This window comes from Ranitomeya imitator, chromosome 1, assembly GCF_032444005.1.
Source record: "Ranitomeya imitator isolate aRanImi1 chromosome 1, aRanImi1.pri, whole genome shotgun sequence".
Taxonomy (NCBI): domain Eukaryota; kingdom Metazoa; phylum Chordata; class Amphibia; order Anura; family Dendrobatidae; genus Ranitomeya; species Ranitomeya imitator.
The window spans coordinates 958580763-958605803 of NC_091282.1; the positions used below are offsets into that span (position 1 = coordinate 958580763).

The window sequence follows — 25041 nt, forward strand, 5'->3', positions numbered from 1 at the left end:
ACAATCTGGTACGGCCACACGCGTACCGCCTGGCAGAAGGCATGCCCAGGTCAGTTTCACCCTATAGTGACCGCCATATAAGCGGAACCTGAGCAACATAATTGGGTATAGCATTTTATGTTAAAGTGAATGGAGTCATGCAAAGCCACAACTTGTCAGCAACAAACAAGCCCTCATACGGCTATGCCGACAGAAAAACATCTTCTCACTATAAAACGCATCTTGGCAGCGCGGGAGAACCGGCTTCTGCCTCTCCTGCCTCCACAGACCGGCTCTCTCCACAGATGAGCCGCCACGACTCCGCTACTCGCGCATCCTCCTCAGGTGACGTGGGGCGCGCTCCCGACACAGCGTAGGGGAACATGGCGGCGCGCTCCCGACACAGCGTAGGGGAACATGGCGGCGCGCTCCCGACACAGCGTAGGGGAACATGGCGGCGCGCTCCTGTCAGGCTGAGAGGCCAGCGGGGACGCGCGGCCGCTCCAGCTGTGGCAGTCTGACGTGGCAGAGCTCGCTCCCCTCCTCCCTGGACTGCCGGCTCCGCTACAAGTTCTCCACAACTAGAACCGGGCTGCCCGCGGGGACGTCACTGCCAGGACTGGTAACTACTCACCGGGCACACACACTACTATGTGAGGCTCACATGGGGGCAGCGGGGGTCACCGGGGTGTGTGCGGGAGACTCCTGTGTGCCTGGGGGTAGTGGGAGCAGGGTCACAGTGAGCACAGGTAACGGCGCAGGTGTCACACTGGCATTATCGTACTGTATCGTGACATAACCTGTGGCACATGTGACAGGAGGCGGCTATGGGCGATAACCATACGGAGCCTCAGCCTGTCCTGACATGTACTGAAGTTACAGCCGGCGGCGGAGACCGGCAGCCATCACCTGTCATCCGGCTACCTACCGAACCCCTATCTATCTATCTATCTATCTATCTATCTATCTATCTATCTATCTATCTATCTATTATCTATCTATCTATCTATCTATCTATCTATCTATCTATCTATTATCTATCTATCTATCTATCTATCTATCTATCTATCTATCTATTATCTATCTATCTATCTATCTATCTATCTATCTATCTATTATCTATCTATCTATCTATCATCTATCTATCTATCTATTATCTATCTATCTATCTATCTATCTATGTATCTATCTATCTATCTATCTATCTATCTATCTATCCCATATCTATCTATTATCTATCTATTATCTATCTATCTATGTATCTATCTATCTATCTATCTATCTATCTATCTATCTATCCCATATCTATCTATTATCTATCTATCTATTATCTATCTATCTATGTATCTATCTATCATATCTATCTATCTATCTATCTATCTATCTATCCCATATCTATCTATTATCTATCTATCTATCTATCTATCTATCTATCTATCTATCTATCTATCTATCTATCCCATATCTATCTATTATCTATCTATTATCTATGTATCTATCTATGTATCTATCTATCTATCTATCTATCTATCCCATATCAAATTCAAATTCAAATTCAAATGAGCTTTATTGGCAGGACTAAGTACATGTTAGCATTGCCAAAGCATATGGTAAAAATACGGGGGTGGGGGAGGGGGGGCATATAGAGGTCCAGGGAATATCAAATTCCTTTTAGAGGATAGGGGATGTTTCCAGGGTGGGGTATAGGAGTCCATGACATATCGGGCTCTTTAGTCGGGGGATAGGGATATGTCCAGTGTTGGGGTACGGGAGTCCATGACATATCAGGCTCCTCTTAGTCTGTGGCAGGCACTGACATATTCCGCTGCTACGGCCACTGCACTTTCCTCTTCCCCCAGTATTATCGGCAGTTTCTCTTCCTCCTCCTTGGAGGTGAAATCTGGGAGGAGATCAGACAGCCTCTTGAAGTGAGTGTCCCTCACTGCGGAGTATTTGGGGCACCTCAGCAGGAAGTGGGCCTCATCCTCCACGGCCTCCTGGGGGCACTGCTGGCAGAGTCTGTTCTCTCGAGGCTTGTAGTTCTGTCGGTGCCGCCCGGATTCGATGAGTAGGCTGTGGGCGCTCAGTCTGTACCGGCTCAGGATCTGTCGATCTTTGGGGTTTTCTAGTTTCTCTAGATATGGGGCCAGTTTGTACTCCCTCTGTAGATTCCGGTATATTGTCAGTTTCTGGGATTTGTTTATGTCGTTCCTCCAGATGCTGAGATATTCCTCTTTGACTTTGTGTACCATTTTCTGGATTTCACCTTTTGTCAGGCCATGGGGGTTGATGGCTTGGTCAGACTGGCTTTGGGTACTTTTCCTTGGGAGGCTTCCTGAGGCTTCCTGGTGTAGTAAGGCTTTGTGATGGTAGGAGCTGGGACTGCTACTTTGTAGATGAGCCTTGAATGACAGCGCCTTCTTCTTTATTGCGATGTGTAGTGGGAATCTGCCCAGCTCTGCTCGGCAGGCGCTATTTGATGTGCTCCGATGGACTTGGAGAAGATGCTTGCAGAACTCTAGGTGGAATATTTCTGTCGGCCCAGTGTCCCACTTTGACCAGTTTGGGTATGAGACTGGGCCCCAGACCTCACTACCGTATAGAAGAATTGGGGCAATGATGGAGTCAAAAATTTTTAGCCATACGGTTACTGGTGCCTTGAGGTGGTACAGACGCCTTCTGATGGCATAGAAGGCTTTGGATGCCTTGTCTTTTAGTGACTCTATGGCTAGCTTGAGGCTCCCTGACTGGCTGAGTTCTAGGCCCAGGTAGGTGTACCTGTTGGTTTCAGTAAGTGGACGGTTGTCTATCATAAAGGTAGGATTGCCAGTGGGTTTCTGCTTTCTTTTCTGGAACACCATGATATTAGTTTTTTTCTCGTTGATTGGCAGTGCCCATGTGCTGCTGAAGGTCTCTAGGATTTTCAGATGATCTTGGAGGCCTTTCTCAGTTGGTGATAACAGCACGAGGTCATCTGCATACAGCAGAAATTTCACCTGGGTGTCATGGAGGGTGAGTCCTGGTGCTGAGGAGGACTCTAGGGCCACTGCCAGCTCGTTGATGTAGATGTTAAAGAGCGTTGGACTGAGGCTGCAGCCCTGTCTCACTCCTCGACTTTGTTGGAAATAGGCTGTCCTCCTTCCGTTGACCTTCACACTGCAACTGTTCTCTGTGTAGGAGCTTCGGATGACATCATATGTTTTGCCTCCTATTCCGCTCCCTATCTATTATCTATCTATCTATCTATCTATCTATCTATCTATCTATCTATCTATCTATCTATCTATCTATCCCATATCTATCTATTATCTATCTATTATCTATCTATCTATCTATCTATCTATCTATCTATCTATCTATCTATCTATCTATCTATTATCTATCTATTATCTATCTATTATCTATCTATCTATCTATCTATCTATCTATCCCATATCTATCTATTATCTATCTATCTATCTATCTATCCCATATCTATCTATTATCTATCTATTATCTATCTATTATCTATCTATCTATTATCTATCTATTATCTATCTATCTATCTATGTATCTATCTATCTATCTATCTATCTATCTATCTATCTATCCCATATCTATCTATTATCTATCTATCTATCTATCTATCTATCTATCTATCTATCTATCTATTATCTATCTATTATCTATCTATCTATCTATCTATGTATCTATCTATCTATCTATCTATCCCATATCTATCTATTATCTATCTATCTATCTATCTATTATCTATCTATTATCTATCTATCTATCTATCTATCTATCTATCTATCTATCTATGTATCTATCTATTATCTATCTATCTATCTATTATCTATCTATCTATCTATCTATTATCTATCTATCTATCTATCTATCTATCTATCTATTATCTATCTATCTATCTATCTATCTATCTATCTATCTATCTATCTATTATCTATCCCATATCTATCTATCATTTATTTCATATCTATCTATCTATCTATCTATCTATCTATCTATCTATCTATCTATCTATCTATCTATCCCATATCTATCTATCTATCTATCATCTATTTATCTATCTATCTATCTATCTATCTATCTATCTATCCCATATCTATCTATCTATCTATCTATCTATCTATCTATCTATCTATCTATCTCATATCTATCTATCAATCATTTATCCCATATCTATCTATCTATCTATCTATCTATCTATCTATCTATCTATCTATCTCTATCTATCTATATCTATCATATCATCTATCTATTTATCTATCTATCTATTCTCTATCTATCTAGTATCTATCATATCATCTATCTATCTATCCCATATCTATCTATCAATCATTTATCTCATATCTATCTATCTATCTATCTATCTATCTATCTATCTATCTATCTATCTATCTATCTATCTATCTATCTCTATCTATCTATATCTATCATATCATCTATCTATCTATCTATCTATCTATCTATCTATCTATCTATCTATCTATCTATTCTCTATCTATCTAGTATCTATCATATACATCTATTTACGGTATATCTATTATCTATCTATCTATCTATCTATCATATTATTTATCTCATATACATCTATCTATATCTATTATCTATCTATCATATACATCTGTCTGTTATATCTGTCTAGTTTAGAAACAATGGACAGTCCACCATTAGATCAGTGGGTGCTCAGGCCTCCCCAGCAAATTATCCGTATATTTGCCAAACATAGAGAAGTATAAAGATGGGAAGCAGCTCTCCAATAGTTACTTTATTTGGCCCACATGGTCTCACATGAACTTGAGAAAGACTCCTGTGAGCCAAAACGTGGCCGCGCCATATGTGGGCCAAATAAAGTCCACCTTACCCTTTGGTAACTATTGGAGTGCTGCTTCCCGTTTTTCCCATCTATCTGTTTATCCATCTCTCTTCTGCTTTTTTTGGTGGGGTGTTGGTCTATAACACATGGGGTACTGGTTGCATGTTGACAGTTTTCAGCATACTACTTATTGCCCATTGAGACAGACTGCAGTGACTGTCCGCGACTCTCCCGACCGGAGCGTGACAGCACCATGTCTCTGAGGCTGTCACTCAGGTCAGTAGAGCCGTGGCCAGTCCGTGCATTGTGGATTCATTTGCACGGACGTCTGAATGAGCCTTTACACATTGCTGAGTTTTGTGCTGCATTTATATTGCAGACATTGTTTGGATACTTAGTGGATTGTATCGTAAAGGGGTTGTCCAGTGAAAGCAAGTTATCACCTATCCGCAGGATAACTTATGATTGGCCGGGGGCAGAATGGGGCACCGTTATCCGTGTTAGAATAGAGAGGCTGGGCACATGCTGCTCCATTAATTGCCTATGGGCCTGCTGAACATCTTGGTTGGCTGTTTCCAGCCACCCCACAGAGAATAAATGGAGTGGCGTTAAAGTGTCAAATCATTCAAACATTTTTAGTAACAAGGATAAAAATTCCCTATTCTGCCACTTGGTTCAGGCCCCAGAGGTTGGAGACCTACCGATCAGCAAGTTTTCTCTGACAACCCCTGTAAAGGGACACTGCATTGTATGTCATTTATCTTCTATCCACTGTTGGACTCAACTGATATTGTTGTAACCCCCTTAGGTTTGTGTGGAGCGTAAACTTCTTACAACATCTATGTGACCGACAGGAATGAGAAACTTGAGGCGCCAATACTAGTGATATATTGGATACCAATTGTGGGTTTCACAATTTTATATCTACAGTGGGGGAAAAAAAAGTATTTAGTCAGCCACCAATTGTGCAATTTCTCCCACTTAAAAAGATGAGAGAAGCCTGTAATTGACATCATAAGTAGACCATAACTATGAGAGTCAAATGAGAAAACAAATCCAGAAAATTTCCTTTTCTGATTTTGCAAGATTTATTTTGCATATTATGGTGGACTATAAGTATTTGGTCATTAACAAAAGTTCATCTCAATATTTTGTTATATATATTTTTTTGGCAATCACAGAGGTCAAACTTTTTCTGTAAGTCTTCACAAGGTTGGCACACAGTGTTGGTGATATGTTGGCCCATTCCTCCATGCAGATCTCCTCTAGAGCAGTGATGTTTTGGGCCTGTCGCTGGGCAGCGTGGACTTTCAACTCCCTCTAAAGGATTTCCATGGGCCTGAGATCTGGAGACAGGCCAGGCCAATCCAGGACCTTCATAGGCTTCTTATGAAGCCACTCCTTCGTTGCCCTGGCGGTGTGCTTGGGATGATTATCATGCTGAAAGACCCATCCACGTTTCATCTTCAATGCCCTTGCTAATTGGAAGGAGGTTTGCACTCAAATTCTCACAATACATGGCCCCATTCATTCTTTCATGTACGCGGATCAGTCGTCCTGGTCCCTTTGCAGAGAAACAGCCCCAAAGCATGATGTTGCCATCCCCATGCTTCACAGTAGGTATGGTGTTCTTTGGATAAAACTCAACATTCTGTCTCCTCCAAACACGACGAGTTTTGCTTCTACCAAACAGTTCTACTTTGGTTTCATCAGACCATATGGCATTCTCGCAATACTCTTTTGGATAATCCAAATGCTCTCTAGCAAACTTCAGACAGGCCCGGACATGTACTGGCTTAAGCAGGGGGACACGACTGGCACTGCAGGATCTGTGTCCCTGGCGGCGTAGTGTGTTACTGATGGTAGCCTTTGTTACGGTGGTCCCTGCTCTATGCAGGTCATTCACTCTGTCCCCCATGTGGTTATGGGATTTTTGCTCACCGTTCTTGTCATCATTTGGCCCCACGGGGTGAGATCTTGCGTGGAGCCCCAGTTCGAGGGAGATTATCAGTGGTCTTGTATGTCTTCCATTTTCTTATTATTGCTCCCACAGTTGATTTCATCACACCAAGCTGCTTACCTATTGCAGATTCAGTCTTCCCAGCCTGGTGCAGGGTTACAATTTTCTAGTGTCCTTCGACAGCTCTTTGGCCTTCACCATAGTGGAGTATGGAGTGTGACTCTGGTTGTGGACAGATGTCTTTTATACTGATAACAAGTTCAAACAGGTGCCATTACTACAGGTAATGAGTGGAGGACAGAGGAGCCTCTTAACCCCTTCCCGACCCATGACGCCACGTAGGCGTCATGAAAGTCGGTGCCAATCCGACCCATGACGCCTATGTGGCGTCGTGGAAAGATCGCGTCCCTGCAGATCGGGTGAAAGGGTTAACTCCAATTTCACCCGATCTGCAGGGACAGGGGGAGTGGTAGTACAGCCCTGGGGGGGTGGCTTCACCCCCCGTGGCTACGATCACTCTGATTGGCTGTTGAAAGTGAAACTGCCAATCAGAGCGATTTGTAATATTTCACCTAAAAAACTGGTGAAATATTACAATCCAGCCATGGCCGATGCTGCAATATCATCGGCCATGGCTGGAAACACTGATGTGCCCCCACCCCACCGATCTCCCCCCCAGTCCTCCGATCTGTGGTCCGCTCCCCGTCCTCCTGTCCGCTCCCCCGTGCTCCAATCCCACCCCCCGTGCTCCAATCCAACCCCCCTGCACTCCGATCCACCCCCCGCACTCCGATCCACCCCCCGTGCTCCGATCCACCCCACCATGATCTGATCCACCCCCCCATGCTCCGATCCACCCCCCCGTGCTCCCCCCCACCCCATCATACTTACCGAGCCTCCCGGGGTCCGTCCGTCTTCTCCATGGGTGCCGCCATCTTCCAAAATGCTGGCCGGCAGATTCGTTCCATGTACATTTTGATCACTGTGATAAAACCTATCACAGTGATCAAAATAAAAAAAAAAACAGTAAATGACCCCCCCCTTTGTCACCCCCATAGGTAGGGACAATAATAAAATAAATAATTTTTTTTTTCCACTAAGGTTAGGGTTAGAACTAGGGTTTGGGTTAGGGTACGGTATGTGCACACGTATTCTGGTCCTCTGCGGATTTTTCCGCAGTGGATTTGATAAATCCGCAGTGCTAAACCGCTGTGGATTTATCGCGGATTTACCGCGGTTTTTCTGCGCATTTCACTGCGGTTTTACAACTGCGATTTTTTATTGGAGCAGTTGTAAAACAGCTGCGGAATCCGCAGAAAGAAGTGACATGCTGCGGAATGTAAACCGCTGCGTTTCCGTGCAGTTTTTCTGCAGCATGTGTACAGCGATTTTTGTTTCCCATAGGTTTACATTGAACTGTAAACTCATGGGAAACTGCTGCGGATCCGCAGAGTTTTCCGCAGTGTGTGCACATACCTTTAGAATTAGGCTATATGCACACGGTGCGGATTTGGCTGCGGATCCGCAGCAGTGTTCCATCAGGTTTACAGTACCATGTAAACATATGGAAAACCAAATCCGCTGTGCCCATGGTGCGGAAAATACCGTGCGGAAACGCTACGTTGTATTTTCCGCAGCATGTCAATTCTTTGTGCGGATTCCGCAGCGTTTTACACCTGTTCCTCAATAGGAATCCGCAGGTGAAATCCGCACAAAAAACACTGGAAATCCGTGGTAAAACGCAGTGCCTTTTACCCGCGGATTTTTCAAAAATGGTGCTGAAAAATCTCACACGAATCCGCAACGTGGGCACATAGCCTTAGGGTTAGGGTTGGGTTGGAATTAGGGTTGTGGTTAGGGTTGTGTTGGGGTTAGGGTTGTGGTTAGGGGTGTGTTGGGGTTAGGGTTGTGATTAGGGTTATGGCTACAGTTGGGATGAGGGTTAGGGGTGTGTTGGAGTTAGAATTGAGGGGTTTCCACTGTTTAGGCACATCAGGGGGTCTCCAAACGCAACATGGCGCCACCATTGATTCCAGCCAATCTTGTATTCAAAAAGTCAAGTGGTGCTCCCTCACTTCCGAGCCCCGACGTGTGCCCAATCAGTAGTTTACCCCCATATATGGGGTACCAGCATACTCAGGATAAACTGCGCAACAATTACTGGGGTCCAATTTCTCCTGTTACCCTTGTGAAAATAAAAAATTGCTTGCTAAAACATCATTTTTGAGGAAAGAAAAATGATTTTTTATTTTCACGGCTCTGCGTTGTAAACGTCTGTGAAGCACTTGGGGGTTCAAAGTGCTCACCACATATCTAGATAAGTTCCTTGGGAGGTCTAGTTTCCAAAATGGGGTCACTTGCGGGGGGTTTCTACTGTTTAGGCACACCAGGGGCTCTGCAAACGCAACGTGACGCCCGCAGACCATTCCATCAAAGTCTGCATTTCAAAAGTCACTACTTCCCTTCTGAGCCCCGACGTGTGCCAAAACAGTGGTTTACCCCCACACATGGGGTATCAGCGTACTCAGGAGAAACTGGACAACAACTTTTGGGGTCCAATTTCTCCTGTAACCCTTGGGGAAATAAAAAATTCTGGGTTAAAAAATTATTTTTGAGGAAAGAAAACGTATTTATTATTTTCACGGCTCTGCGTTATAAACTTCTGTGAAGCACTTGGGGGTTCAAAGTGCTCACCACACATCTAGATAAGTTCCTTTCGGGGTCTAGTTTCCAAAATGGGGTCACTTATGGGGAGTTTCTACTGTTTAGTCACATCAGGGGCTCTGCAAACGCAATGTGACGCCTGCAGACCATTCCATCTAAGTCTGCATTCCAAATGGCAGTCCTTCCCTTCCGAGCCCTCCCATGCACACAAACGGTGGTTCCCCCCCACATATGGGGTATCAGCGTACTCAGGACAAATTGGACAACAACTTTTAGGGTCGAATTTCTCCTCTTACCCTCGGGAAAATACAAAACTGGGGGCTAAAAAATAATTTTTTGGGGAAAGTTTTTTTTTTTATTTTCATGGCTCTGCTTTACAAACTGTAGTGAAACACTTGGGGGTTCAAAGCTCTCAAAACACATCTAGATAAGTTCCTTAGGGGGTCTAGTTTCCAAAATGGTGTCTATTGTGGGGGGTTTCTACTGTTTAGGTACATTAGGGGCTCTGCAAACGCAATGTGACACCTGCAGACCATTCCATCTAAGTCTGCATTCCAAATGGAGCTCCTTCCCTTCCGAGCCCTCCCATGCGCCCAAACGGTGGTTCCCCCCCACATATGGGGTATCAGCGCACTCAGGACAAATTGGACAACAAATTTTGGGGTCTAATTTCTGTTACCCTCGGGAAAATACAAAACTGGGGGCTAAAAAATAATTTTTGTGTGAAAAAATTTTTGTTTTATTTTTACGGCTCTGCATTATAAACTTCTGTGAAGCCCTTGGTGGGTCAAAGTGCTCACCACACATCTAGATAAGTTCCTTAGATGGTCTACTTTCCAAAATGGTGTCACTTGTGGGCAGGGTGGATTTGATTTAAATCTAACTGATTTAAATCAAGATTTAAATCACGATTTAAATCACTAGTCAGTAAGGCTTGATTTAAATCAGTGATTTAAATCAAAGTTTCTACCTAAAGTAGTTCTTGCTACTTTAACATGCAAGTAGATGAAGATTTTTAGAATCACTTTTTATATTACTTTTTTCTCCCCAGTTTAATGGGTTAATCATTCATATTTGGACACCACTATTCTGTTGTACTTAGGAAGGAGAAAAATAATCCTGACCTTAATAACAATTTAAATAGATTTATTCAACTGAAACAATAACAACATTACAGCATAAGTTATTTGCTTAAACAAACATCCATGTTTGTTAACTAATTTGGCTAAACAAAATATATATATATTATAAGAAACTTAGACTGTCAGCCCAGCCGACACATGAAAAACTTAAATACTACTGTCCCTGCTGTCCTCTGTAGCTCACTTGTCGTCATCTTCATCATCATTTTCTTCTTTGCTCCTATTCATAATCTGGAAAAGAAAAACAAGCTTTCCTGCTTTATTGGGTCCCAACCGATTTCTCAATTTAGAATGAATGAGTCCAAAGGAAGAGAATATTCTTTCAACGCCTGCAGAAGAAGCTACTGCTGTTAAAAGTGAAATCATTACTTGAACAGTCTCTAAATCCAAGCGCTTAAGTGACTTCCACCAGTTTACTGGTGTGACCTTCCTTAAAATATCTTCAGCAAACATATATTTCTTGAATGGTTCCCCCTTAGCTCTGAAGTTTCTAATTGTTGGCATTAAAGATGGATGATTGCTGGATACCCATGTCATAGCTAACTCCTCTTCCTCAGCACTTAGGTTTTGACCCTGATATTGGATATTGACAATATTTGCCAAAAAATGAGCTGGAGTCAGTGCTTGTCCCATTCGTTTGTTTACTGCTTGTAATTTAATTTTGTCCATGTGTAGTTCTGTTTTTAAGTGTTCACTCAGTTCCTTCCAAATTTCAACAGCATCCGCAATAAAACAGCTATTTTTCTGTATTTTGTTTAAAGCTTGAGAGATGGGTTTCAGGAAGCTCAGCATATGTTCAACATTTCTCTTAAGCCCAATGTTGAGGATTTTGGCCGTGACAGTGCCATCTATTTTATCTCGATTTTCTTCACAAAGTGTCATCAGAATAGGCCAGTTTTTGATATACTGCTCAAAACAGTCCACCACAGAGTTCCATCTAACATCTTGTGGGAGCGTTAGCTTGGTTCCATCCATCCTTTTCAGAGCTGCTGCAGCAAAATTATTATTACAGAAGTATTTAGCAATTTCAACAACATTAGCCTTTATTTCTGGAACACTTAAGTCTTTGGCTAAGAGGTGCAGCAAATGAGCACTGCAACCATATGTTATTAGCAGCTTTGTATTCCCTCCCTGCTCTTCTAAATCTCTTCTCATCTTGGATACGTTTGCAGCATTGTCAGTGACCAAACTGCGTACTAGACATTTGAATTTTTGTTCACATGTCGTTATAGCTTTTACTGCCACTTCTTGTAAGTATTCTGCTGTGTGTGCATTTCCTGACGTATCAGTTGTTTGTGCAAGGAAGACTTTACCTTCTTCTGTTGTTATACAAGCACATACAATAGGATCATTGTGGACATTACGCCACCCATCAATACTTAGGTTAACAATTTTACCCTCCAGAGCTGTTGCACATTGCTCCATTTCTCTATCATACACTTGATCCAGCAGTTTCCCTGCAACATCAGCTCTGCTGGGTGGACTGTATCCTGGTCTCAGTGACTGAACCATATTAATGAAATGTGGGTTCTCAGTCAGACGGAAAGAAGAGTTCGTTGCATAAATAAACTGGGCAATTTTTTCATCAATCAACTCTTTTTCTAATCTGCTAGTTCTTATCACAAACCTATCTATGGTGGTTCCAGGAGGTAAAGGTTTTTTCTTCCTTTTGGGTGATGGTGATATGTGGCTGTGGGTGTCTGATGATGATGGTGCTGCTAATGAAGCACTATCCTGGATGGATAACTCTGAAACTGTAGAACAGGATGATGGTGATCTTGGAGGTGGATAGTTTCCAGAATCCATGAATTCCCCTAAACAAAAAAAGTCAATGTTGTTATTTTATTGTTTATACAATTTCTGCTTATTGTACACAACACATCACTGCCCCTGCCCCAAAAGGAATATTTGTTTTTCTTCATAACTGTACCAAATGACAGTAACATGCAGTAATAATAAGAAATATAATTTTTCTCACACATGACAGTTCAGTCTTTAGAAATAGGATTCAATAAAAATGTTTACCAACCTGAAGATCCTGCCTGTTCAGAAGTGTTTCTTTGGTCATCTTCATCACCGCACTTCTCATGATGTTGCCTCATTCGCGCCACCAGGCCTTGCATCTCTTTGTTGCATCGTTTGCATTTTGCACGCATGCCTGCCTTACCGATAGGCGAAGGAGCTTCATTAAAATATTCCCAAACTGGGTCTCTTTTACGGCCTGCTGCCATTATAAGGAAAGAATGTAATAAACCTCAGATCGTACACACAAACAGATCCAGACTTGTCTGTCTGTGGCTATGCTGCAGTATTGTGCTCAAAGTTTCACTTTCATTTTCTTGTCTGCTTGCCCTTCCTCCTCCTCACACTTAGATTCACATTCTTCTTGTGTTGTGCAGATCTATTCCACTCCAAACAATCAGAAACATATTGTCTAACTTCTTGGACTTGGCACTGAAGGGGTTAATTCTGTATTCATAGGTTTGTAGAACAATAGGATTAAGGCCTTTTTCTCAACTCTGTTCATGTTGTAACATTTTTGCCGTGAAGAAGAGGCTGGGACCTCTGCGGAGTCAAATTCAGTTTTGAGAACTGCGTAAGTAAAGCGAGCGTCTGTGATAATATAGGAAACTGCCCACTAATCCTACAGAAACCTCTGGAAGAGCATGGCATTGTGAATGTTACACATATACAGCCTTTATTCTACTGAGTTAAACAACTCAGCTTTATCTCATGATGGAAGAACCTTTGGATAGTAAAATATTTTCCTCAAAAAGCAGTTTATTGAAAAAAATCCGATTTAAATAAAAAAAATCTGATTTAAATAAAAAAAATCCGATTTTTTTTTTATTTTAAAAAAAAAAAAACATTGATTTTTATTATTTATTATTATTATACATTTTTATAGCGCCATTTGTTCCATGGCGCTTTACATGTGAATACGGGGCAAATATAGACAATTACATTAAACATGAGCAGATAACAAGGCACACGAGTACATAAGGAGGGAGGACCCTGCCCGCGAGGGCTCACAGTCTGCAGGGGGTGGGTGAGGATACACTAGGAGAGGGAAGAGCTGGCTGTGCGGCTGTTCAGTAGGTTGAGGATCACTGCAGGCTGTAGGCTTGTCGGAAGAGATGAGTCTTCAGGTTCTTTTTGAAGGTTTCTATGGTAGGCGCAAGTCTGATGTGTTGGGGTAGAGCGTTCCAGAGTATGGGGGAAGCACGGGAGGAGTCTTGGATGCGGTTATGGGAAGAAGAGATGAGAGGGGAGTAGAGAAGGAGGTCTTGGGAGGATCGGAGGTCGCGTGTAGGTAGGTACCGGGAGACCATGTCACAGATGTATGGAGGAGACAGGTTGTGGATGGCTTTGTATGTCAGTGTGAGGGTTTTGAACTGGAGTCTCTGGGCGATAGGAAGCCAGTGAAGGGCTTGACACAGGGGAGAGGCTGGGGAATAGCGGGGGGACAGGTGGATTAGTCGGGCAGCAGAGTGTAGGATGGATTGGAGTGGTGCCAGAGTGCTAGAGGGGAGTCCAGAGAGTAGGAGGTTGCAGTAGTCGAGGCGGGAGATGATAAGGGCATGCACTAGCGTTTTTGCAGTGTTGCGGTCAAGGAAAGCATGGATCCGGGAAATATTTTTGAGTTTGAGACGACAGGAGGAGGCAAGGGCTTGGATATGTGGCTTGAAAGAGAGGGCAGAGTCGAGGATCACCCCGAGGCACCGGGCGTGTGGGACTGGGGATAGTGAGCAGCCATTGACATTGATGGATAGATGTGGTGGAGGGGTAGAGTGAGATGGGGGAAAGATGATGAATTCTGTTTTGTCCATGTTCAGTTGTAGAAAGCGAGCAGAAAAGAAGGCTGAAATGGCAGACAGACAGTGCGGGATTTTGGTAAGCAAGGAGGAGAGGTCAGGTCCGGAGAGGTAGATCTGCGTGTCGTCGGCGTAGAGATGGTACTGCGTACCGTGGGATTCTATGAGCTGTCCCAGGCCGAAAGTGTAGATGGAGAAGAGTAGGGGTCCTAGAACAGAGCCTTGAGGAACACCGACTGACAAGGGGCGAAGTGAGGAGGTGGTGTGGGGGAGGGAGACACTGAATGTTCGGTCTGTCAGATATGACGAGATCCAGGAAAGGGCCAAGTCTGTGATGCCAAGGGATGAGAGGATTTGTAGCAAAAGGGAGTGGTCAACAGTGTCAAAGGCAGAAGACAAGTCCAGGAGAAGGAGGACAGAGTAGTGTCGCTTGCTCCTGGCAGTTAGTAGGTCATTGGTGACTTTAGTTAGGGCAGTTTCAGTTGAGTGATGGGAACGGAAGCCTGATTGTAACCGATCAAAGAGGGAGCAGGAGGAGAAGTGGGAGGACAGTTCAAGATGGACGTGTTGCTCCAGCAATTTGGAGGCATAAGGGAGAAGAGATATTGGGCGATAGCTAGACACAGAGGATGGGTCGAGGGAGGGCTTTTTGAGGATGGGTGTGATCTTGGCATGCTTGAAGGATGAGGGAAAGACACCTGTTGTGAGTGAGAGGTTAAAGAGGTGCGTTAGGGTTGGGATGAAGACCGTGGAAAGGTTAGGGATGAGGTGGGATGGGAGCGGGTCAAGCGTGCAGGTGGTGAGGTGTGATCTTGACAGGAGGGTGGAGAGCTGATCTTCTGTCATGGTGGAGAAGCTGGTTTTGGAGGAGCAGGGTTGAGCAGCTAAGAGGGGCAGTGGGCGCTGTGGGCCAAAGCTTTCTCTGATCGTATTGATCTTCTGTTTAAAGAAAGAGGCGAAGTCATCAGCAGAAATGAGGGGGGAGGGAGGAGGTGCGGGGGGACGGAGTAGAGAATTGAAAGTGTTGAAAAGCTGTTTAGGGTTGTGAGACAGGGAGGATATGAGGGATGAGAAGTAAGTTTGTTTTGCGGCAGTGAGCGCAGACTTGAAGCTGGCGAGGGACTGCTTGTATGCAGTGAAATGGTCGGCAGAGTGGGATCGCTTCCATCTCCGCTCAGCAATCCTGGAAGCCCGTCTCAATTCTTTGGTCAGGCTGGTCAGCCAGGGCTGCTTGTTAATTGTACGAGTTTTACTATGCATGAGTGGGGCGGCCGAATCGAGTGTTGTTGTTATTGTGGTGTTATAAAAAGTGGCAGCAGCATCTGTGTCATGAAGGGAAGCTATGTCTGTGAGAGGGAGAAGGGACTCAGAGAGTGATTGTAAGTTGAGATGTTTGAGATTTCTGCGAGGGTGAGTGAGTTTGTGGAGTGGGGGTTGCACATTAGGAGAGGAGAGGGACGAGAATGTCAGTAGGTTGTGGTCAGACAGGGGGAGGGGTGTGTTAGTGAGATTAGTAAGGGAGCAGAGGCGGGTGAAGATGAGGTCCAGCGTGTGGCCATCTTTGTGAGATATCCACCCTGCTTGTGGGGGGTTTCTACTGTTTAGCCACATCAGGGGCTCTGCAAACGCAACGTCACGCCCGCAGAGCATTCCATCAAAGTCTGCATTTCAAAACGTCACTACTTCACTTCCGAGCCCCGGCATGTGCCCAAACAGTAGTTTACCCCCACATATGGGGTATCACCGTACTCAGGAGAAACTGGACAACAAATATTGGGGTCAAATTTCTCCTGTTACCCTTGGGAAAATTAAAAAATTCTGGGCTAAATAATTATTTTTGAGGAAAGAAAACGTATTTATTATTTTCACGGCTCTGCATTATAAACTTCTGTGTAGCACTTGGGGGTTCAAAGTGCTCACCACACATCTAGATAAGTTCCTTTTGGGGTCTAGTTTCCAAAATGGGGTCACTTGTGGGGGGTTTCTACTGTTTAGCCACATCAGGGGCTCTGCAAACGCAACGTGATGCCCGCAGAGCATTCCATCAAAGTCTGCATTTCAAAACGTCACTACTTCACTTCCGAGCCCCGGCATGTGCCCAAACAGTAGTTTACCCCCACATATGGGGTATCACCGTACTCAGGAGAAACTGGACAACAAATATTGGGGTCAAATTTCTCCTGTTACCCTTGGGAAAATTAAAAAATTCTGGGCTAAATAATTATTTTTGAGGAAAGAAAACGTATTTATTATTTTCACGGCTCTGCATTATAAACTTCTGTGAAGCACTTGGGGGTTCAAAGTGCTCACCACACATCTAGATAAGTTCCTTTCGGGGTCTAGTTTCCAAAATGGGGTCACTTGTGGGGGGTTTCTACTGTTTAGCCACATCAGGGGCTCTGCAAACGCAACGTGATGCCCGCAGAGCATTCCATCAAAGTCTGCATTTCAAAACGTCACTACTTCACTTCCGAGCCCCGGCATGTGCCCAAACAGTGGTTTACCCCTACATATAGGGTATCAGCGTACTCAGGAGAAACTGGACAACAACTTTTGGGGTCAAATTTCTCCTGTTACCCTTGGGAAAATTAAAAATTGCGGGCTAAAAAATCATTTTTGAGAAAAGAAAATTTTTTATTTTCATGGCTCTGCGTTTTAAACTTCTGTGAAGCACTTGGGGGTTCAAAGTGCTCACCACACATCTAGATTAGTTCCTTTGGGGGTCTAGTTTCCAAAATGGGGTCATTTGTCGGGGATCTCCAATGTTTAAGCACACAGGGGCTCTCCAAACGCGACATGGTGTCCGCTTATGATTGGAGCTAATTTTCCATTTAAAAAGCCAAATGGCATGCCTTCCCTTCCGAGCCCTGCCGTGCGCCCAAACAGTGGTTTACCCCCACATATGAGGTATCCGCGTACTCAGGACAAACTGGACAACAACATTTGTGGTCCAATTTCTCCTATTACTCTTGGCAAAATAGGAAATTCCAGGCTAAAAAATCATTTTTGAGGAAAGAAAAATTATTTTTTATTTTCATGGCTCTGCGTTATAAACTTCTGTGAAGCACCTGGGGGTTTAAAGTGCTCAATATGCATCTAGATAAGTTCCTTGGGGGGTCTAGTTTCCAAAATGGGGTCACTTGTGGGGGAGCTCCAATGTTTAGGCACACAGGGGCTCTCCAAACACGACATGGTGTCCGCTAACAATTGGAGCTAATTTTCCATTCAAAAAGTCAAATGGCGCGCCTTCCCTTCCGAGCCCTGCCGTGTACCCAAACAGTGGTTTACCCCCACATATGAGGTATCGGCGTACTCGGGAGAAATTGCCTAACAAATTTTAGGATCCATTTTATCGTATTGCCCATGTGAAAATGAAAAAATTGAGGCGAAAAGAAATTTTTTTGTGAAAAAAAAGTACTTTTTCATTTTTACGGATCAATTTGTGAAGCACCTGAGGGTTTAAAGTACTCACTAGGCATCTAGATAAGTTCCTTGGGGGGTCCAGTTTCCAAAATGGGGTCACTTGTGGGGGAGCTCCAATGTTTAGGCACACAGGGGCTCTCCAAACGCGACATGGTGTCCGCTAACGATGGAGATAATTTTTCATTAAAAAAGTTAAATGGCGCTCCTTCCCTTCCGAGCCTTACCATGTGCCCAAACAGAGGTTTACCCCCACATGTGAGGTATCGGTGTACTCAGGAGAAATTGCCCAACAAATTTTAGGATCCATTTTATCCTGTTGCCCATGTGAAAATGAAAAAATTGAGGCTAAAAGAATTTTTTTGTGAAAAAAAGTACTTTTTCATTTTTACGGATCAATTTGTGAAGCACCTAGGGGTTTCAAGTGCTCACTATGCATCTAAATAAGTTCCTTGGGGCGTCTAGTTTCCAAAATGGGGTCACTTGTGGGGGAGCTCCAATTTTTAGGCACACGGGGGCTCTCCAAACGTGACATGGTGTCCGCTAAAGAGTGGAGCCAATTTTTCATTCAAAAAGTCAAATGGCGCTCCTTCCCTTCCAAGCCCTGCCGTGCGCCCAAACAGTGGTTTACCCCCACATATGAGGTATCAGCGTATTCAGGACAAATTGGACAACAACTTTCGTGGTTCAGTTTCTCCTTTTACCATTGGGAAAATAAAAAAATTGTTGCTAAAAGATAATTTTTGTGACTAAAAAGTTAAATGTTCATTTTTTCCTTCCATGTTGCTTCTGCTGCTGTGAAGCACCTGAAGGGTTAATAAACTTTTTGAATGTGGTTTTGAGCACCTTGAGGGGTGCAGTTTTTAGAATGGTGTCACTTTTGGGTATTTTTTCAGCCATATAGACCCCTCAAACTGACTTCAAATGTGAGGTGGTGCCTAAAAAAAATGGTTTTGTAAATTTTGTTGTAAAAATGAGAAATCGCTGGTCAAATTTTAACCTTATAACTTCCTAGCAAAAAAATGTTGTTTCCAAAATTGTGCTGATGTAAATTAGACATGTGGGTAATGTTATTTATTAACTATTTTGTGTCACATAACTCTCTCGTTTAAAAGAATAAAAATTAAAAATGTGAAAATTACGAAATTTTTAAAATTTTCGCCAAGTTTCCGTTTTTATCACAAATAAACGCAGAATTTATTAACCTAAATTTACCACTAACATAAAGCCCAATATGTCACGAAAAAACATTCTCAGAACCGCTAGGATCCGTTGAAGCATTCCTGAGTTATTACCTCATAAAGGGACACTGGTCAGAATTGCAAAAAATGGCCAGGTCATTAAGGTCAAAATAGGCTGGGTCTTGAAGGGGTTAATAACGAGTGTCCCATGACAATCTCACATGTAGACCAGTCACGTCGGGAGATGTGACCGCTCTACCCGGCCTCTGGCGATACAATGACATGAGGTAATCACTCCCGCAGTGTATCACTGAGTCACCGGGAAAGTTCACCGGAGTTCATCAGCTGATCAGCTTCGGTGCTGCCACTTGCGGCACCGCTGCGTGAGAAAATTCTCACGCCGCGGTCCCATAAGTGAGAGCACCAGAGCTGATGAACTCCAGTAAACTCTCAGTGATACACTGCGGGAGTGATTACCTCCTGTCATCGTATCGCCGGAGGCTGGGTAGAGCGGTCACATCTCCCGATTTGACTGTCCTACACGTGAAATCATCGTGGGACACTCGGTAATGGACTACGTCAGACAGGGAGTATTATGTTGCTTTAATATTTTATTTTTGTTGCAGGGGACGAGGGCGTCCGGGATTAGACATTCAGTAAGTATGGTAAATTAAGATTAAATAAAGGAGTCTGTGTGATTATTTCAAATAATAGACTTTATTCTGGTTGTGTATTTACCATGTAACTATGGGGTTAATAATGGAGAGGTGTCTTATGGACACCTCTCCATTACTATCTGTGGGCTTGATGTCACCTGACAATACAAAGGTGACATCAACCCCACAAATATGAACCCCACTTGCCACTGCTACAGGGCAAGTGGGAAGAGCGAGGCTAAGTGCCATAACTGGCTCATCTATAAGATGCGCCATTTCTGGGACAGCTGAGAACAGCTAAAAAGCCTGGGGTGCCAATATCCATGGCCCCTTCCCAAGCTATTAATATAAGTCTCGCAGCTGTCTGCCTAGCTTTTGCTGGTTCGATTTTATAGGGGGACCCCATGTCAATTTTTTTTCTGGGGTTCCCCTGTATTCCAGTCAGTAAAGGCTAAGCAAACATTTGTGAGCCAATATTAATAGCCTGGAAACCTTTATGTCTATTGGCTCATTCCCAGAATATTAACATCTGCCCTCAGCTGTCTGCTTTTCCTCTGCTGGTTATTAAAATGATGCGGGAGCCCATGCAATTTTCTTTAAATTTTTTTTAAAATAAACGTATTGCATTTCACGCAAATTTCTGAAAGTTGCTTTTTTGTTGCAGCATATGTAGGTTAATTATGTTAATGTTCCTTCAAAGGCTAGTGTGTGTGTGCGTGTCTTTATTTAATATTAATGAGGGTATCTGCCTGAAGATGTTGAACAAGGAAATGACATCTCAATTCTTTTTTTTTTTTTTTTTTTTGTAATATATCTTTATTTAGCTCTATGGATTTACAAAAAAGCATGAAAATCCGCATAAAAAATGAATCAAATCCACATAAAAACCGTGCGGATTTTCACCTGCGTTTTCTTCCATGAGAGGCAGAAACCGTGCAGAATTTTACACAAGCAAATCCGCAACATGCGCACATAGCCATACTCTCATTATTGCGGTTTAAGCATTTAAATGCTGCTGTCAATCACTTTTTCAGTTCATTCACTCATTCATCATTGGACCCCCAGAGGATCCTGTGCAAGAACATTATATAGGCCCTTTGCAGTCCAAGAGCTCTTAAAAATGCGGCTGTACAGGTTGCATCAATGATATGACAGTTTCTGGATTTATGGCAATTCTGTGCCTCATCTGGCAAATGGTTGTGGCTCCATGGAAAAAGGTGTCTCCTCTCCTCCAGGCCCTCGGAGCCATATAATTGTTCAAACTATATTCTGATATTCTCACCTTCCGGCAACCCTCGCAGCGTTCCCGCTTCTCGCGATGCTTCCGTTCCCAATAATGCATTGCGAGAATGACCTGTGATGATGTAGCCTTTCGACAGCCGCAACACATGGAGGGATTACCTAACAAACAAGCAATTCCTGCATGTGTTGCAGCTGTCAAACAGCCACGAGAAATGCAGCCGCGGGGACTCGAGCATATTATTTGAGCATGCCGACATCACTCTGTGAGGACCTGAGCATGCTCAGATAACACCTTATCCAGGCACGTTCGTTCATCACTAGTATGCAGATCTTTGAAATGTAAATTCTATCCACATCTTTACATCTTAATAATAATCTTTATATAGCGCTAACATATTCCGCAGCGCTTTACAGGTTGCACAGATTATCATCGCTGTCCCTGTTGGGGCTCACAATCTGTATTCCCTATCAGTATGTCTTTGGAATGTGGGAGGAAACCGGAGTACCCGGAGGAAACCCACACAAACACGGGGAGAGCATACAAACTCCTTGCAGATGTTGTCCTTGGTGGGATTTGAACCCAGGACTCCAGCGCAGAGGCTGATGTGCTAACCACTGAGCCACCATGCTGCCCATCTTCTATGTTGCTGCATTCTAGGGTAATTATCATTCATATAGAGAGGAGGTGTTAAGTGCTCTGGGCATGACAGGACACTTTATTAGCTCCTGCCCTCTGGTTGTTCTCGCCCAGCACCAGCCTCTTTAGCCTGACTGATAGCACACTGTCTGTGTGACGTCAGGGACAAGGCAAGGAAATCAGACGGTGAGCTATCAGCCAAGCTAAGGAGGTTTCTGCTTGTCATAAAAACTGTCAAAGACATCCCTAAATATGCCATGAGCAATGTGGTGGATGGAGTTAGCTTCACAAAGGTTTATGGCCTTTATTATCCTCCCACGCTACCATTTTCAATTTTAATGACGAGAGCTAAAAATCTCACTCTACCGGGCAGCTAATCTGTTAAGAGTTTAGTCACACATGTAGTTTTGTCACTTTTTTATTGAAACCGGTACAAAACAATGTGATAAAAGTATGTGATGTACGGCCCCTTTCGCACATCAGGTTTTTGCTGTCAAGCACAATCCGGTGAGTTTTGACTTGTATTAGCGATGGATGGCCTCACGTTTCATCCGTTTTTTTGCCAGATCCGTCCAAAATTAGTTTTCCGGCGGCCGGAGAAAACGTACAGAGGAACATTTTTTTTTTTTGTCCAGCGAAAAACCACACAGCGACGGATCCAGCAAAAAACGTATGAAACGCGAGGTGAAATGATGGAATCCGGCAACCGATCCGCTTTTTTTAAAGAAATCATGCATTTTACATTCTGGAAAATCTCTTCTCCTCTCCCCCCCTCCCCTCCCTGGAACAGGAAGTACAAACTCTATCCCCAGGTTAAAAAAAAAAAAAACGGATCCGGAGTAAAAACGGATCCGTTGCATCAGTTTTTCACAATTTGCAACGGATCCGTTTTTTTCAAAATTAGCCGGATTGTGCCTGATGGCTAAAAACTGATGTGTGAAACAGGCCTTAGTAAATCCTTTGGCATGTGCCTGACAGCAGGTTGTTGATTTCCAATAACATCCAGATGAATACATACTGCACCTTAGAACTAAGGATAAGGAGGGCAAGGTTACAGGAAACCTGTCAGCTTCCTGATGTCCCCCAAACCATCCCACTATATAGTTTCAAACAAGCCCCTTATGGTGTTACCACCGGCTCTGCAAATCTCACGGCTGGCTACATCTTCTGTCATGGAGGCAAAGATTTGCAATGAGGCTTCAGTAGGCAACCAGCCACCAAAAGAGGCCTCCAGCTTCCCTGCGTAACCGGACATGCGGCGCTTCTTTCTAGACTGCAGCATGTCTATTTATCTTGCGGAGACGCTCAGTCTGATGTATTGGATGCGGTGATTCCGCATGGTTCAATGAACACATGCGGAATCACCGCACGTACAAAAGCCGGCAGCGCTTTGGATGGAGCTGCGTCCAAAGCGCTGCCAATCCGGGCCGTGGAAACATACCCCTTAGGCCCGTCGCAATGAGTCGGGGCGACGTACTGACAGACGTTGTGAAATAACTGCACGACGTGGGCAGCGGATGCAGTTTTTCAACGCATCCGCTGCCCATTCTGCAGTCCGGGGAGGAGGGGGCGGAGTTTCGGACACGCAGGCGCTGTCGAAAATGGCGGAAGCGACGCACAAAAAAAGTTACATTGAACTTTTTTTGTGCGTTGCGTCCACCAAAGCACGACAGATGTGACGTGTGCCCATTCGTCGCTAATACAAGTCTATGGCCAAAAACCGCATCCTGCAAGCACATTTGCAGGATCCGTTTTTTGCCCATACCAACGGATTGCGATGGATCTAAAAACATGGAAGTGTGAAAGAGGCCTAAGGGTATGTTGACACAGCATTTATTTCCCAGTGTAAAAAAAGGTCCATTTTTCAAAACAGATGATGCTTCAGGCATTGCTGTTTTTTTTTCTAGAGTTTTGTTAACCTAAAGTGTCTTTTATTTTAGGCTAGGTTCACACTTGTGGTGTGCAGTCCGTTCAACAAATCCGTTAAACGGACTGCACTAACGCAAGTGCCGACTTTGGCATCTGCTAGGTCCATCTGCGCTAGCAGTGCGCTACTAGTGACAGACCCGGAAACGCTGCAGCCCGCGACTAGGGTCCGTCACTCAATGACGGTACATCGCTAGCGCACGCCCATTGTGGGCGTGCGCTAGCGATGCGTTCGCCATTGCCAGTAATGGCGGCGTTAACGGACTACGTTACACCGCGTTATGCCGCGGTGTAACGTAGTCCGTTAAACGGGTTCACACAACGCAGTGTGAACCCAGCCTTATTAGTATCTGTAGTTGTTCTCTGAGCCGGTTTTCAACTTTTATTTTCCTGCTGGTGTTTTTTTTTTCAATTTTTTTTAGGCTTCTTTTTACTGTAATTTTCCAAACTCTCTTTTCTCAAACATATTCTTTTAAAATCCGTTGAACAATAAAGAAAACACCAAAGGTTTAGGAAGCAGTTTTTCTGAGTTTTTCAAGGTTTTTTTTTTTTTAGAGTTTTTTCCCGAAGGTTTTTTTTTTTTTTTTTAAAGCAGCATTTTGATTTGATAATGTCTGGTTTTGAGCATTTTCCCTTAAGAAATGCTTTTAAAAAAGTGGAGCTTTCTTTTCCTCCAGCAGGTGTTTTTTTGTGGAGCAGAAGTAAAATCCTCAAAAGATTTGAGCAGTTTGAACAGTAAGGTGGTTTTGCAGTAGAAATGATAAGGAAGAGTTTTCAAGCAGTTTCGAAGTGACTTTTCTGGTGTCTTTTAGAGCGGACCCACATATATCCTGTTAGATGGTTGTTTTGTAAACTTATAGCTACACCAAAAATTCCATACAGTAAACTTTTCACTTTTCTGTTTAAAAAAGGATAACTCCAGCATAGAATTGCTAAACCTTAAAAAAAACCCTACAGTTGTTATACAGTGGCATATACTTTAGATAGTTGTTTTTTTTTTAAGACCGGAAAATAAACTATCACACACTTATAAATGAATGTTGTCAAAAATTTTTTATCTGGTAGTCATGTCTATGGGGATGTCTTGACTGTCTTCTAACCACAGAAGTCATTGGAAGGAAGGGTGCTGGATTTCAACATGTTGACCCTTTCTTCTTATGGGAGATAAGCCCACCATTATGTTGGATAAGAGGGGAATATGTCGATGTTAGAGGTACCTAGTACCAACTACGGAATTTGCCTTCTTGGCCAACAACGATCTAAGGTGTGGGGGGACTTTTAGTGGAATGTGGAACTCTCTTTATTCCAAATCCTTCCCTTCCATAGAATCTGTGATTGTTTCTCTATACTGCATCCGGACCAAAAAATAAAATGTAGCAACTTTACAAATGGTCTTGATTGAGAATCTTACTGCATTGTGTCTCCTGCCGCCATGTGTCTCTGAGACTATTTTAAATACCGTAGTTGTTTTATGTACTTTAGATGCAAAGTAATTGTAGAAATGTCATCGTTTTCTAGCACATCTGATCTTTTGTGCTGTTCTGCTGCACTGACTTGAGCGATTCGTGCCTCCTTCTCCTTCTGTGTTATATTCTGTCTCATC

At 43.5% G+C, this 25041-nt stretch overlaps 1 protein-coding gene across 5 annotated transcripts in view; it reads left to right on the plus strand.

Moving 5' to 3' along the window:
• Positions 1-417: 417 nt before the first annotated feature.
• SEC24D (SEC24 homolog D, COPII coat complex component) overlaps positions 418-25041 on the plus strand; it is a 155510-nt gene continuing 130886 nt past the window's right edge. For 2 of the 5 annotated variants that reach the window (XM_069743751.1, XM_069743756.1), the window contains exon 1: positions 464-601. The gene's annotated coding sequence lies outside the window, so the exon portion shown is untranslated. Of the gene's footprint in view, positions 633-710; positions 729-19603; positions 19634-25041 lie in introns of those variants that run through there. The other 3 variants (XM_069743752.1, XM_069743753.1, XM_069743755.1) reach the window with 3 other exon arrangements.